Source organism: Felis catus, chromosome C2 (genome assembly GCF_018350175.1).
Source record: "Felis catus isolate Fca126 chromosome C2, F.catus_Fca126_mat1.0, whole genome shotgun sequence".
Lineage (NCBI taxonomy): Eukaryota > Metazoa > Chordata > Mammalia > Carnivora > Felidae > Felis > Felis catus.
Window position 1 is genome coordinate 130,050,133 of NC_058376.1, and position 13,616 is coordinate 130,063,748.

The 13,616-nt window shown below is 39.0% G+C and overlaps 1 protein-coding gene across 2 annotated transcripts in view; it reads right to left on the reverse strand.

Annotated features, from left to right (window-relative positions):
- The window catches only part of DNAJC13 (DnaJ heat shock protein family (Hsp40) member C13), a 125,935-nt gene extending 112,691 nt beyond the window's left edge, over positions 1-13,244 (reverse strand). Inside the window, exon 1 of one of the 2 annotated variants that reach the window (XM_023260560.2) lies at positions 13,082-13,244. The gene's annotated coding sequence lies outside the window, so the exon portion shown is untranslated. The remainder of the gene's footprint in view (positions 1-13,081) is intronic. The other variant, XM_023260561.2, reaches the window with a different exon arrangement.
- Between the last annotated feature and the right edge of the window lie 372 nt (positions 13,245-13,616).

Consider the following 13,616-nt stretch of genomic DNA (forward strand, 5'->3'; position numbering starts at 1 on the left):
ATTGGGGAGGCATGGTGACCCTAATAAAAAGATTTAGAACACGTCCTGAAATTATGCAAAACCTGGATTTACTGCGTATTCCTTATGCTTTAGTGAGCCAGGCCCTATGCATTTATCTACCTCATTTTGTCCTCTACCATGGTACAGGTAGGATGATCCCCATTTTATTGACAAGAAAACTGAGTTAGAGAATTTATATCACTTCCCCAAGGTCACACAGCTGGTAAATAAGTAGTTAGGCCGGACTTTGGACTCAATCTGCTTAACTCTACACTCCATGTATTTAACCTCAATAATAATACCTTCCCTCAAGTTTAGGAAATCAAAATAAATTCATTCTGACCATGTAATTACAGATTTATCATTTGACAGCACATTCCAGGATTAACTTAGAACGAGTTCCAATTATTATCTTCACACAATTTCAAACAATAAAACAAACTACCATACGCAACACAGGACAAAACAAAAAGGAAGGCTCCAAGGCTGAAATACTCTACCATCTAAAAATAAACTTTCAAAAATTTCTGCCTATAGATAAGCTTTAAAAACACTTTTTAGGGGCGCCTGGGTGGCGCAGTCGGTTAAGCGTCCGACTTCAGCCAGGTCACGATCTCGCGGTCCGTGAGTTCGAGCCCCGCGTCGGGCTCTGGGCTGATGGCTCAGAGCCTGGAGCCTGTTTCCGATTCTGTGTCTCCCTCTCTCTCTGCCCCTCCCCCGTTCATGCTCTGTCTCTCTCTGTCCCAAAAATAAATAAACGTTGAAAAAAAAAAAAAATACTTCCCTGTAGCACAGATACCAGACCACAATCAACATAACTAATGGATAGCACAAGAAGCTACATTAATATACACACTAGTTTTCTTTTTTAATGTTTTTTAATATTTATTTTTGAGAGAGATAGAGTGTGCACTGTGCACGCACGAGCAGGGGTGGGGCAGAAAGAAAGGGAGACACAGAATCAGAAGCAGGCTCCAGGCTCTGAGCTGCCAGCACAGAGCCTGAGAGGGGACTCGAGCCGACGAACTGCAAGATCATGACCTGAGCCAAAAAGCTGAAGGTTTAACCGACTGAGCCACCCAGGCACCCCTGTATACACACTAGTTTTAATACTTAATCTATCACCAAGGTAAGTAAGGGTGGTGAATTTTTAAAATACTACTTATAGCTAAAGACATATTAGTAATAACTGCCATTTACAGGCTGCATAACTTTGAAAAAAGCTTCCTAACTTCTGGGAATCAAGGTTCATCTATGAAAGGGAGAGAAAAGCATCGTTAACAAAGAGCTTTGGTGCAGACTAAATTAGATAACTCAAATAAAGGGGAGAATGTGATGGTTGGCTCAGAATAAGCACTCAAAAATATTAACTGCAATCATAATAGTTATTACTGTACTTTAAATAATAAATAGTACTGTACTGTACTAGATATGAAATATTTATCTTTCTAGAATTCTCTCTCTTTCAGGCTTCCAGGGTCCTGTATCTCTTAAGGTGTTATTAAATTACTTGATCCTAAGTCTTTTCTCTATTAATTTCAATCCTTGTACTATTTAATGTATATTACCAACAAATATCAGTTGGAATTGTTATTTTCAAAAGTACAGTGTTATACTGTCTTAATCAATTAGTATTCACCCGCCCATTCAAAATTAACTACAGCAACAGGGACACCTGGGTGGCTCAGTCAGTTGAGCATCTGACTCTTGACTTTGGCTCAAGTCATGATCCCAGGGAGATGGGATGGAGCCCTTTGTGGGCCTCAGCACTGAGCCTGGAGCCTGCATAAAATTCTCTCTCTTCTTCTGTCCCTCCCCCATTTGCACATGTGCACACATGCTCTCGTTCTCAAATTAAAAAAAAAAAAAAATTTTTTTTTAAGGAATATATATTTCTTAATCTGGATGGAGTATGAGGGTGTCATTTTATTATCCATTGTTATTTTACTCTTCCAATTTATCTTACCTCTAAAAGGGTTTTTAAAAAAAGAAAAAAATATATGACAGGTCCAGATAATCATGATAGATGAAATTTTTTTTTTTTTTTACTTTTATTAAAAATTTATTTTTGGGGCGCCTGGGTGGCGCAGTCGGTTAAGCGTCCGACTTCAGCCAGGTCACGATCTTGCGGTCCGTGAGTTTGAGCCCCTAGTCGGGCTCTGGGCTGATGGCTCAGAGCCTGGAGCCTGTTTCCGATTCTGTGTCTCCCTCTCTCTCTGCCCCTCCCCCGTTCATGCTCTGTCTCTCTCTGTCCCAAAAATAAATAAACGTTGAAAAAAAAATTTAAAAAAAAAAAAAAATTTATTTTTGAGAGACAGGGTATGAGCACGGGAGGGGCAGAGAGAGAGGGAGACACAGATGGGGGGTGGGTGGGCTCGAACCCACCAACCAAAAGATCATGACATGAGCTGAAGTCAACACTTAAGTGAGACACACACCCCACGATAGATGAAATTTTTAAAAATTACTAAGTCAACTATAACCTAACATTTAGCTTTTCTTTATTGCAACTTTAGTCCTATAAAATACTACCATTTTGCAAGTCAATGATACTTATTACATTATAAATACCCCCTCCTACTTAGGTATTTGGAATTTCACTGGTTAGAAATTTTAGATGAAACCAACATAATATTTTTATTTTTAAACTATTTTTTAAATATTTATTTTTAGAGAGAGAGAGAAAAAAGAGAGCGCGCGCACACGCGTAGGGGAAGGGCAGAGAGGGAGACAAGAGGATCTAAAGCAGGCTCTACACTGACAGCAGAGAGCCTATTGCGAGGCTCGAACTCACAAACCACGAAATCGTGACCCAAGCCGAAGTCCGACATTTAACCAACTCTTGATTTCAGCTCAGGTCACGATCTCATGGGTTCATGGGTTCGAGTCCCACATCAGATTCCCTACAGAGCCTGTTTGGGATTCTCTGTCCCTCTCTCCTCTACCCCTCCCCTTCCCTCCCCACACCATCACTCAAAATGAATAAAAACTTAAAAAAAATAAATTTATGTTTGATACTTACAAGTTAACTATGATTTAAGAAACTTTTGGAAAAAAGAACTTCACTCCCTAAAAATAATTTATGCTGCATTTAATATTTACATATTTCTCCATTAATATTTAGATTCTTTAATAAGCTCTAAAAGTGGTTCTAAAATTATTGCTCACAGGCAAAAACTCATAAGCAACCATAATTCCCATTAATAGTCATGAAAATCTGCAACAATTTTTGTTTATTTACTTTTGAGAGACAGAGCGTGCATGGGAGGGACAGAGAGAGGGCGACAGAAGATCAGAAGTGGACTCTGTGCTGAGAAGAGAGCCAGATGCAGGCTCAAACTCACAAAAGGTGAGATCATGACCTGAGCCAAAGCCAGATGCTTAACTGACTGAATCACCCAAGCCCCCCATAATCTGCAACATTTCTAATATCAAGTCCCTCAAGCATCAACCAGGTAATAGCAGTAACAGTCACTTATAGGCACATTCTCTAAATAGCATTGAGGTATCCAACTAAGAACATGTAAAAAATTGTTAGATGAGATCTTGGTAGCAGCTGCATCATCAGCACTTGCTACCCTGCCAGTTGCTGAGATGCTACTCAAGTTAGCAAGAATATATTGTTCAAACTAATTATTGCTTAAATTTCATCTCCTTCATTCCTGCAATAGTGTCCCTCTTCAAATTCTTAAAGACCTACCCTTTTTTTGATGAGAAAACACAAGCTTCCATTTCCTTTGTAACTTAATCACATTGGAAGCGTCTCCAATGTTTGCAAGTTGGCTTCACCTGTTTTCATTCCAAATCTTAATATTACACCACCAACAGAGCTTTTTTGCAACTTTGCATTTTGTTATTTTGAGAGAAGTGTTCTTCCAGGGGTTAAAAAGTCAAATTCAGGACAACACGGGCATTTTGGCTAGATTCACCCTATTCATGAGTTCCCTTGCTTCATGCTTTCCAACAACATTTAATGTTCTTAACATTCTCTAATTTATTACTGGCAGCAAAAACTGGCAATCCATTTAAGATCATTTATGAATAAAATAAGATCATTCAGAAGATACAATTGTGACACAAAACCACAGGTTCTGAGAGTCTACACTGAGCAGGAGCCTACATCAAATTGATACTAAGAACAAAGAGCAGGTTAAACCGCCTGGATACCACAGCACCCAAGCAGACAGATTACAGCCAAGCTAGAAGCAAAAGAATTTGCACACATAGCAAAATTAAACGTTATGTGCAAGTCTTAAGTAAAAACAGAGCCTTCACTTAGCCAGACATGTATGAGTATAGTCAGAAAAATAGTTGTGCCTTGACTTCATATGGAGTTACATCCTGATAAGCCCATAATCTGCTGAAAATGCATTTAATACAGCTAACTTACCGAACATCATAGCTTAGCCTAGCCTACCTTACATGTACTCAGAACACTTGTATTAGCCTACAGTTGGGCAAAATCATCTAATACAAAACCTATTTTATATTAAGTGTTGAATATCTCAATGTAATTTATTGAATACCATACTGAAAGTGAAGAACAGAATGGTTGTAAGCGTATCAGTTGTTCACCCTGTGACTGTGTGGCTGACTGGGAGCTGTGGCTCACTGCCACTGCCCAGCATCATGAGACTATGCTACCACATAGTGCTAGCCTGAAGAAAGTACCAAAATTCAAAGTATGATTTCAACTGAAGGTATACCACTTTCACGCCATCATAAAGTTGAAAAATTTTAGGTCAAACTATTGTTAAGTTGGGGATTCTTATTGATACACTAGTGAATAAATTAAGGAAATGGCTTTAATAAAGGCTATCTGCCTTTAAAGCACACATTTTGCATGACCAACAGAGTAATTTTTACGCAATTACAACTTGGGAGAGAGCTGGTAAGATACTAATTTTTCCACTTCGAGTCTGTAAAATGAAGAATTAACTCTGCTTTCAAGTAATGAATTAAAAACACGAGTTTGTTTGAAATGCATTAAAAAATAAGATGGATAGAAATATGATAAAGTACAGTAATGTTAATGTGAAAATCTTGGGAGATGAGTATATGAATATGTAATGTAAAGTTCTTTCAACTTGGCTATAGATGAAAAATTTATTGGGGGGGGGGACTGCATTTACCTTTATTTTCTGACCAAATTCTCCTATAAGAGAAATATTTTTCTGCTACATTGTAACACTACACCAGAAAATATGGTATACAGTCACATGATAGGAACTAATTTATCAAGTTAATATTTCCTCATACAGCTATATCCTATTAAAAATGCAGGGGGAAGGAGAACCACTGCTAAGGCAAAAGCTAATAATCTTGAGTAATAACCAAAAAGAGAACCCCTTAATACTAGCTTCTTAAAGGCCTAGTTTTATTTGTAACTGAATTCAAAATATGAGTGGCTAGTTCAGTTTCAAAAAAAGGTAAAAATGTTTAACATTCCAATTTTAGTAGATGTGCTGCCAAAGCAAGCACAAAATATAGTTAACAGAACATTAATTTTTACCCAGATTAAAAAGCTACAACTAGATTGTCTTAGAATGTTCTGTGTATGGGGGAAAACAGATATGAACTTGAATCTTTAATTTTCAGCTTCATGTTTTAATATAGAACACAAGTATAGGTAAAAGCATTTCCTTGTAAATAAACAACAAAGCAGTAAATGTAACTTATATAATACCTACTGTATAGGGATCTTTATTAAACAGATCACAAAATAAGGTTTGAATACATCCTACCTCAGCTTTCTAAACTTGAAGAACCCACTAACTCCAGAGATAAATGTGGTTAGCAAAGAAAGCCAGTGGTATTATCAAATTTCAGCTGACCAACAGATCTCCAAATAATTGCCCCAAAGTTACAACACTGAAACCTTTGCACTGATGTATCAAAATGAGCTTTTAAATACTTCCAAAATAATCTAAGATCCACCTACCCATTTTTAAAAAAACCCATTCCTTTCCAATTAGAAACCAGACATACATTCATGAAATAAAAGGGCAAGGGAAACTCAAAAGCAAACACTAAATCTAAAAGAACACTTTTAATATTATCTTAATCAGGGGAAGGGCAAGCATAAATATCACAGCAGTTAATTTTGTTGGCCTTTCCTATTCAATATAAATCAAACATTGAAAAAAATTGCTGTCTATATTTTAATCACATGTATGCTGATTTCATCTGAGGGAATAATTCTTACTTTTCACAAAACAGACCTCTATCTGTTGCAACAAAAAGTTTTTTTCCAAGAAAGACACATGATTATGACTCTCCTTTCCAAAACTTAAAAATGCCCTGAATATTCACCTAAAAACTGCAAACATGTCCACTTCAGCAAATACTGTGAAATCGATGTCACTGATCATTTACATATTTTTAGTTTGTACATTCTTGAAAATTTTTAGACATAATTTCTATCTTTGAAGCTAACCTGGCTTTTGCAAGAACAAAACATACTAGTTCAATAAGCTCTTCTTCAGCTCACAAACAGGTACTTAATAGTCTTGCTGTTACACTAAGTAGACCCTAATGGGTAAAAGAGACTTTCAACTGCCATGTTTAACTTGTTACTGTTTTTTCTATCACTACAGTAAATGCATAATAGGGGTTTAATTACCTAAGCATATTACAAAAACATCTTAGAGGAAGTTTAATAGTAAGCATCCTAATATGCAAATACACTATTAAAAGACAAGGAGTTGGGGCACCTGGGTGGCTCAGGTCATGATCTCTTGGTTGGTGAAACTGAGCCTTGCATTGGGCTCTGCACTGACAGTGCAGAGCCTGCTTGGGATTCCCTCTGCCCCATTCCTGCTTGTGATCTCCCTCTCTCACAAAATAAATATACAAACTTTAAAAAAAAAAAAAAAAAGACATTTAGGCTGCTGTCATTTCCCTTTCACCCAACAAAATAGCAACAACATTTAGGCCTTTTTTTAGCTTTTTCTGAAATTTCCCTATTATTCCTAACTCTCCCATAGTTCTACACATTTTACAGAACACTCCCAAATCTATCAGTGAACTAAAAAAAAGAAAAAAAAGAAAAAAAAAAAAAAAGGAAAATTCCACTTTTAAAATTAAACCCAGCAGATCTAAGGCTGGGGGCGAGGGAATGGCTTTAACTACTCTCAGATTTGATAAACATCCAAAATACATTCTGCATCTCAAGTAGAAGTTTGAGGGAGAGAAAAACCTCCTAGCACTAGATGACTAAGGAATACGTGTCTGAAAAACATGTAAAAAAATGTAAATATTATAATATAGGATTTATGAAATATTAGGGGGAATCTCCTATATTCATAACCTTATCAATCCTTCCATTGTGTTCTGGCAACTATTCTTGACAAAATCAAAACATATAAGTAATTATTTTAGATTGCTTTGGGATTTTATTTTTGATCTGTTCATCAAAATATCAAATTTTGGGGTACATGGGTGGCTCAGTTCGTTAAGTAGTCGACTCTGGATTTCAGCTCAGGTCATGATCTCACGGTCTATGACTGTGAGCGCCACATCAGGCTCCGTGCTAACAGTGCAAAGCCTGCTTAGGATTCTCCCCTTCTCTCTCTATCCCCTCCCCTGCTGGTGCCTACAAGTACTCATGCTCGCTCTCTCAAAATAAATTTAAAAAATATGTATCACATTTTTACTCATCAACTGCACAGAGATATTACCAATGACCATGTGCTAAATATGTGAACACTGCTTAGGCAGTGTGGTCACTTCTAAGGGCAACTTATAATGCTTCAACTATAAAATCCCAATGAATTAACTTTGTTGTTTTAGAGATCACTCTTCTTTATAAGCAGTTCATAAAAGTACAAGTAAAACTCAAATATACAGGCTGTTGAATAAAGTTAGGAGCATGTGAAAAGAGCTACTAGCAAATTATGTTTATCTTTATTGATAAACATCTTAGTGAACCATACTTAACTGTACTTTGCAAATGTAACTGTGTCTAAGTTAGCAAAGATGATCACAACCATGCTGGCTTAAGTTACTTACTACAAAAATATCCCTAAATCACTGACTCTCAAAGGAGTATCCACAATTAGGAATCATTCCATACTGCAAGAGATGTTACTGATTGGCATGTGCTGAGCATGTGAAAACTGCTGAAGCAGAAAAATGTATTGAAAACTACTGACTACAATTTTACAGTAATGGTTGGGGCAGGATGCTGCCCCATGAGACACTATGATTAGAAACACTACAGTAGTCCCCCTGCCCCTTACCCACAGGAAATGTGTTCCAAGACCCCTAGTAGATGCCTGAAACTACATAGTATCCAATCCTATATAGACTATGTCTTCATACATATTTACCTATAATAAAGTTTAATTTAGAAGTTAGGCACAGTAACAGATTAACAACAATAACTAATAATAAGACAGAACAATTATAACAACATGCTGCAATAAGTTATGGGACTATGGTCCCTCAAAACATCTTACTGTACTGTCAGCCTCCTCCTGATTTGAGATAAAATACCTATGTGATGAGATTACATGAGGGGAATGACACAGGCACTGTAACATAGCATTAGCTATTACTGACCTTCTGACATCAGGAGGATCATCTGATTCTGGACTGCTATTGACCTTGAGTAATTCAAACTGTGAAAAGTGAATAAAGGGGGATGGGGGAACTACAGTACTATGATTCCGTGAATGGAGCTAGATACCCCTCAATGTATAAGACAGTCCTATGGGTTGAAGAACTACCCTTAGTTGACTTTCAAATATCCAAGTGGGCATTCACATCCATAAAAACCTACTTATAACTAATGCCAATTTTAATTCTGTATTAAATATAAATCACAAAGTACATTTTGCAGAGTTTAATATGAGTATAATTTTCTAGGAATGCAACTATAATGTAAATGGAAAGATTATACTTTGAGTCCTCTTGGCTTTTGTTTCAGGATGTCTGTATTTTGTCTTCATTGTTGAAAAATATTTTTGCTTTTTTTCTTCCAGTACTTTAAAGTTGTCACTCAATTGTCTTTTTGATTGCATGGTCTCTCTACTTTAACTCTTTGTTTCTCTGTACAGGTCTCTCTTTGTCTACCTTCAAGATTTTCTTTCTCCTTTGTTTACATCAATTTAAATATGATGTCAAGGTGTATTTTGAGTTTTGGGGGGGCATGGGTATTTTTCTTGGTGTTCTCTAAGATTCCAGATCTGTGGTTTGATGTCTGACATTAATTTTGGAAAATTTTCTTTTTTTTAATTTTTTTTTTCAACGTTTATTTATTTTTGGGACAGAGAGAGACAGAGCATGAACGGGGGATGGGCAGAGAGAGAGGGAGACACAGAATCGGAAACAGGCTCCAGGCTCTGAGCCATCAGCCCAGAGCCTGACGCGGGGCTCGAACTCACGGACCGCGAGATCGTGACCTGGCTGAAGTCAGACGCTTAACCGACTGCGCCACCCAGGCGCCCCTTCCCAATTTTGGAAAATTTTCTATTATTTCCTCAAACATTTCAGTATTTCTTCTGCTCTGTTCTCTCTTCTTCTGTGATTTCAGTCATTATATATTAAAATGTTCGATACTATACCCAAGCTCTTGGGTGTTTTTTTAACTTCATGGTTCAGTTGGGTAATTTCTTCTATCATCTGTAAGTTTACAGACTCCTTCCTTGGCTATGTCAATTCTGATAAGCCCCAAAGCATTCTTCATTTCTTTACTGTGTATTAATACTTCTAGTATTTCTTTTGATTCTTTCTTATAGTTTCTATCAGGTGAAACCACCCATCTCATCTTGCACACTGTCCACTTTTCTGTTCAACATTTAACATTACAGTCATTTTACACTGCCTATCAGATAATAGCATCTATGTTAATCTAAGTGTACTTCTGATAATTGCTTTCTCTTGAGAAAAAAATTTGTCCATTTAGCATGCCTCATAATTTTTGGTTGGAAGCTGAACATGTATAGAACAAGAGAGACTGAGGCAAATAAATTTGGTAACTGAAAATGGGCTTGTCTTTGCTAGGTCTTTAGTGCAGTGTTTGTGATCTGTTTAGAAGTTAGGCTGGGTTTGATGTGCTGTTGCTGTGGTTATTCTCAGTGTTCCACAGGCTTCAAATGTGCAGAATAGCTGGTGCCCATGGTGAGGACAGTTTACTAAAGCAATGTCTATTTGATCCTTTGTGCTGTACTCTTTGCATAATCTAGTTCCTCACCTAATAATACTCTGCATTTACTTGTTACTCAAAACTTCTTATGATGGTAGGGGGTTGGAGATAGTGTTTGTGGTTCAATTAAGGTTCAGTCTTAGGCATACACTACATCTCTGGATCTCAGGGGTATGATCTTATTCATGCTGGCAGCAATTTTAAGCTCAGTGCCCCTCCCCGAGAAGATTCTTTCCCCTTTTCTGGTCTTCCCCCAGCTCAATGAATGCTCACCAACAAGGCCAGCAGAGATATCCTTCCCTCCACAGATTAAGGTTTTTGCTCCATAAAAGAAGAGAAAGAATCAGAGTTTTGTGCCCCTCCTGAAAACTGCTATTTTCCTCCTCTAAGTCAGCACCAACAACAGACATTCCCCAAGGTTCTTTCCAATCTTTTCTAGGAATGCCCAGTGAGTTTGTGGAGAAAAAGCGTGGAAAAAGGTATACTCAGCTTTCATCAGTTTGTCAGCTCTTCTAGTTCAACGCTTCTTGCCAATACCCAGCTGTGTCCAATGAAGGTCTACTCTGTCTCCTTAAATTCTGGGCTAGTAGTCTGCTCTGTGACCTCAGTTTTTTAACGGATTTCCAAAAAAAAAAAAAAAAAAGTCATGAATTTAAAGTTAGTCCCATTCTTTTCTGGTGCAACAGTGAGAGCAAAGCTTCTTTTTATCCCAGGACCAAAGCCAGAGGTGGCTGTATTATTTAAAAACTACCTTGGGACAATAAAGCAGGTGTTAAAAATTATTTGGAATAAAAAGGGGGTCTTTATTAGGTTTAATGAAATTGAGAAACACTGTCTTAAAGGATTTCTTTCAAAACACCTCCCCTTTAACCCCTGCTAGACATTACAGTCAACATTTAGGCCTAAAACTATTAGCAACCAAATTTTTGTTACAGTTTATCTGCACAGTCTTGCATCTAATTTACTCATTTTAAGTACCTCAATCAGAGAAGCAGGGGAAAAGTGCAATGGAAATCTCAAAATCACCTGTGTAAACAGAACTGGTTAAGGAACTGAGCCAAATTAAAACAGGTCCTTTTCTTTTCAACTGTAATTTAGTATCTATTGAGAACCAGATTCAACTATCAACCTTTCTACAAATTTAATAAAGCCAGCATTGTTACATCCAACTTAGCAACCAGCTTCAATTTATTTGTGGGTAAAGTTAAATTCTTACAAATAACTCCTGCTTTCCATCATTCCATAACTTTTGCACTGAAAGTGCTCATATATTTTATAGACTATTTACCACTGCCACTTTAGAAAAAGAGGAATATCCATTGCCTCCCAGTGGAATAGAAATGCTGGTATTTTCCATGAACCGGACTATAAGTTTAAGGTTCTTGACATTCCTATCTCTTAATAACCCTCTGACTCCTCTTTTCCTCCCTTAATATGTTCTATTTCCTGTTTTCAAGCTAGGAATACAGTGTAACATTTTCTAAACAGGACTTATGTCCCATTGTAATATTAATAGCAAAAGCCAAGTGTGAGATACAGCTGTTTAAATACTGTTTCATGTTACATTTAAAATGTTAACAAGGTTTTAGGTTATATACTACATTCAGTTTAAACACTAAAGCACTTTCCAGAAACCAAAGAAACACGAATCAAGTCGTTTTCAGATACGGAGTTTCTGACAAGCAGTTTTCTAAATACATAAATAAATAAATAAAATTTTTTAGGGCAAGTCCTATTTCATATCCCTATAGACTCAGAGTACTGATAATATACTACAAAACCTAAACACTGTAATTTCCTCAAACTCTGCAGACAGTATTTTCAAACCTAGAAATCCATCAGCCCTATAAAGTTAAAAAAAAAAAAAACTACAGTGAGACAATCACTAGGGTAGATCCTGAAGAAATATTCTGAATGTTTTCCCCCGAAGACATTACACTCCAAGAGGCTCAAAATAACCCTATATAGTGTAAAGTCCTTAATAGAGAACGTAAAAACATCAGGCAGAGACCCTCCTTTTTTAGGGGATTCACGGCAGGGTAAAAGGGAAAGCAGAGAAGGGAAATGATCACTTTGGGAAACCATGGCCACATTAGGGGGAGATTTTTTTACTGTCCCCCCCAAAAACTGATAAAGGATACAATCTCAAGACATCAACTGATAAAACAATCTCAACACAAGAGTGGTTAACTGAACACCCTACAACAACGCAGTTTAAGGGAAGGCACTCTTCTTCAGTGTAGTCAAATTTGCGTTCAACTGCTAGTTCACTGAGCGTTTCAGTCCTACTTCACCTAATCCAAAGGCCACATTCAAAGGCAAAAACCACGGCAGTGAAGGAAAAGACCACTGAAAATAAGCTTCCCTGCAGGAAAAGGAAAAACCTTAGAGGATAAACTTGATTTTGGAAAAAGGAGAGACTGGAGAAAAAAAAAACGCGGGTGCTCCCCATCTCCTAACAAAACGAAACAAAGCTAAGCAAAGAAAGTCCAAAAGTCTATACCGGACGTGGGGGGAAAAGGGGGTCGCCGACCCCCGGAAACGAGAGTTGCCGGCATCCAGCAGAAAGTGTGTTCAGACTAGAGGGCTGGAAGGGAATCCCGAGGGCGGAGTCCAGAGGGGAGTCAGGGGTGTGTGGGGGTAAGGCTGTAAAGAGCGGATCTGGGGGGCCACGGTGGGTAGAAAACGAAAAAACAAGCCAAAAAAGAGGGGTGGGGTTGAACAAGGCAGCACCCTGGGAGACTGTCACTTAGACACGGGGGATCCGACGGGAGGAACCAGACCAGCAGCCTTGGGGGAGGGTAATCTGCTTTCCTTAATAGCTGAAGGCCAAGACACCACCCCTCTTTTTCCTGTCCTCGGCCCCTCAAGTATCCGTGGCGTGAGAAGGGGGTAAGAAAGAGCCCCCAGAGGCCGGTGCCCAGAGCGGTTTACCTTCGCGGAAGGCTGGAGAGGCTCCAGCCCGAGCTCCTCCCGCCGCCGGCTCCGCGTCCGGAGTGAGATGAGGTGCACCCCAGCCTCCTCCGCCTCACCACTTCCCCTTTCCCCGGTCGGGGCCCTGTAGCTCCGCTGCCGCGGGTTCCTGGTGCCGTGGCGGCGCGGCCTCCCCGCCCCCTCCGCCTCCTCCCTCTGCCTCTCAGAGGCTCACTCTGGAGGCCGCCATCTTCACTCAGGCTTTCAGCGACCGTGCTCCAATACGCCTGCGTCGCCACCGCCCAGGCTGTCACGAGACCCGGTCAGCTGATTTCAACTCTTCCGCCTTCTGTCCCGCCCTCCCGCTGGCATTTCTCGGCTCTCCCCATCCCATTCGCCCCCTTTCCCCAGAAATTCCGCGTTCTACGACCCGCCCGCCCCCCAAAAGTTACACATGCGCAAAGTGACGAGGCCAGCTGTAGGATCCGGAGTCCACGCAGCGCGTGAGGTAGATCCGCCCCTTGGTGCGTGCCGAGAAGCACCCACCCCGGAGCGC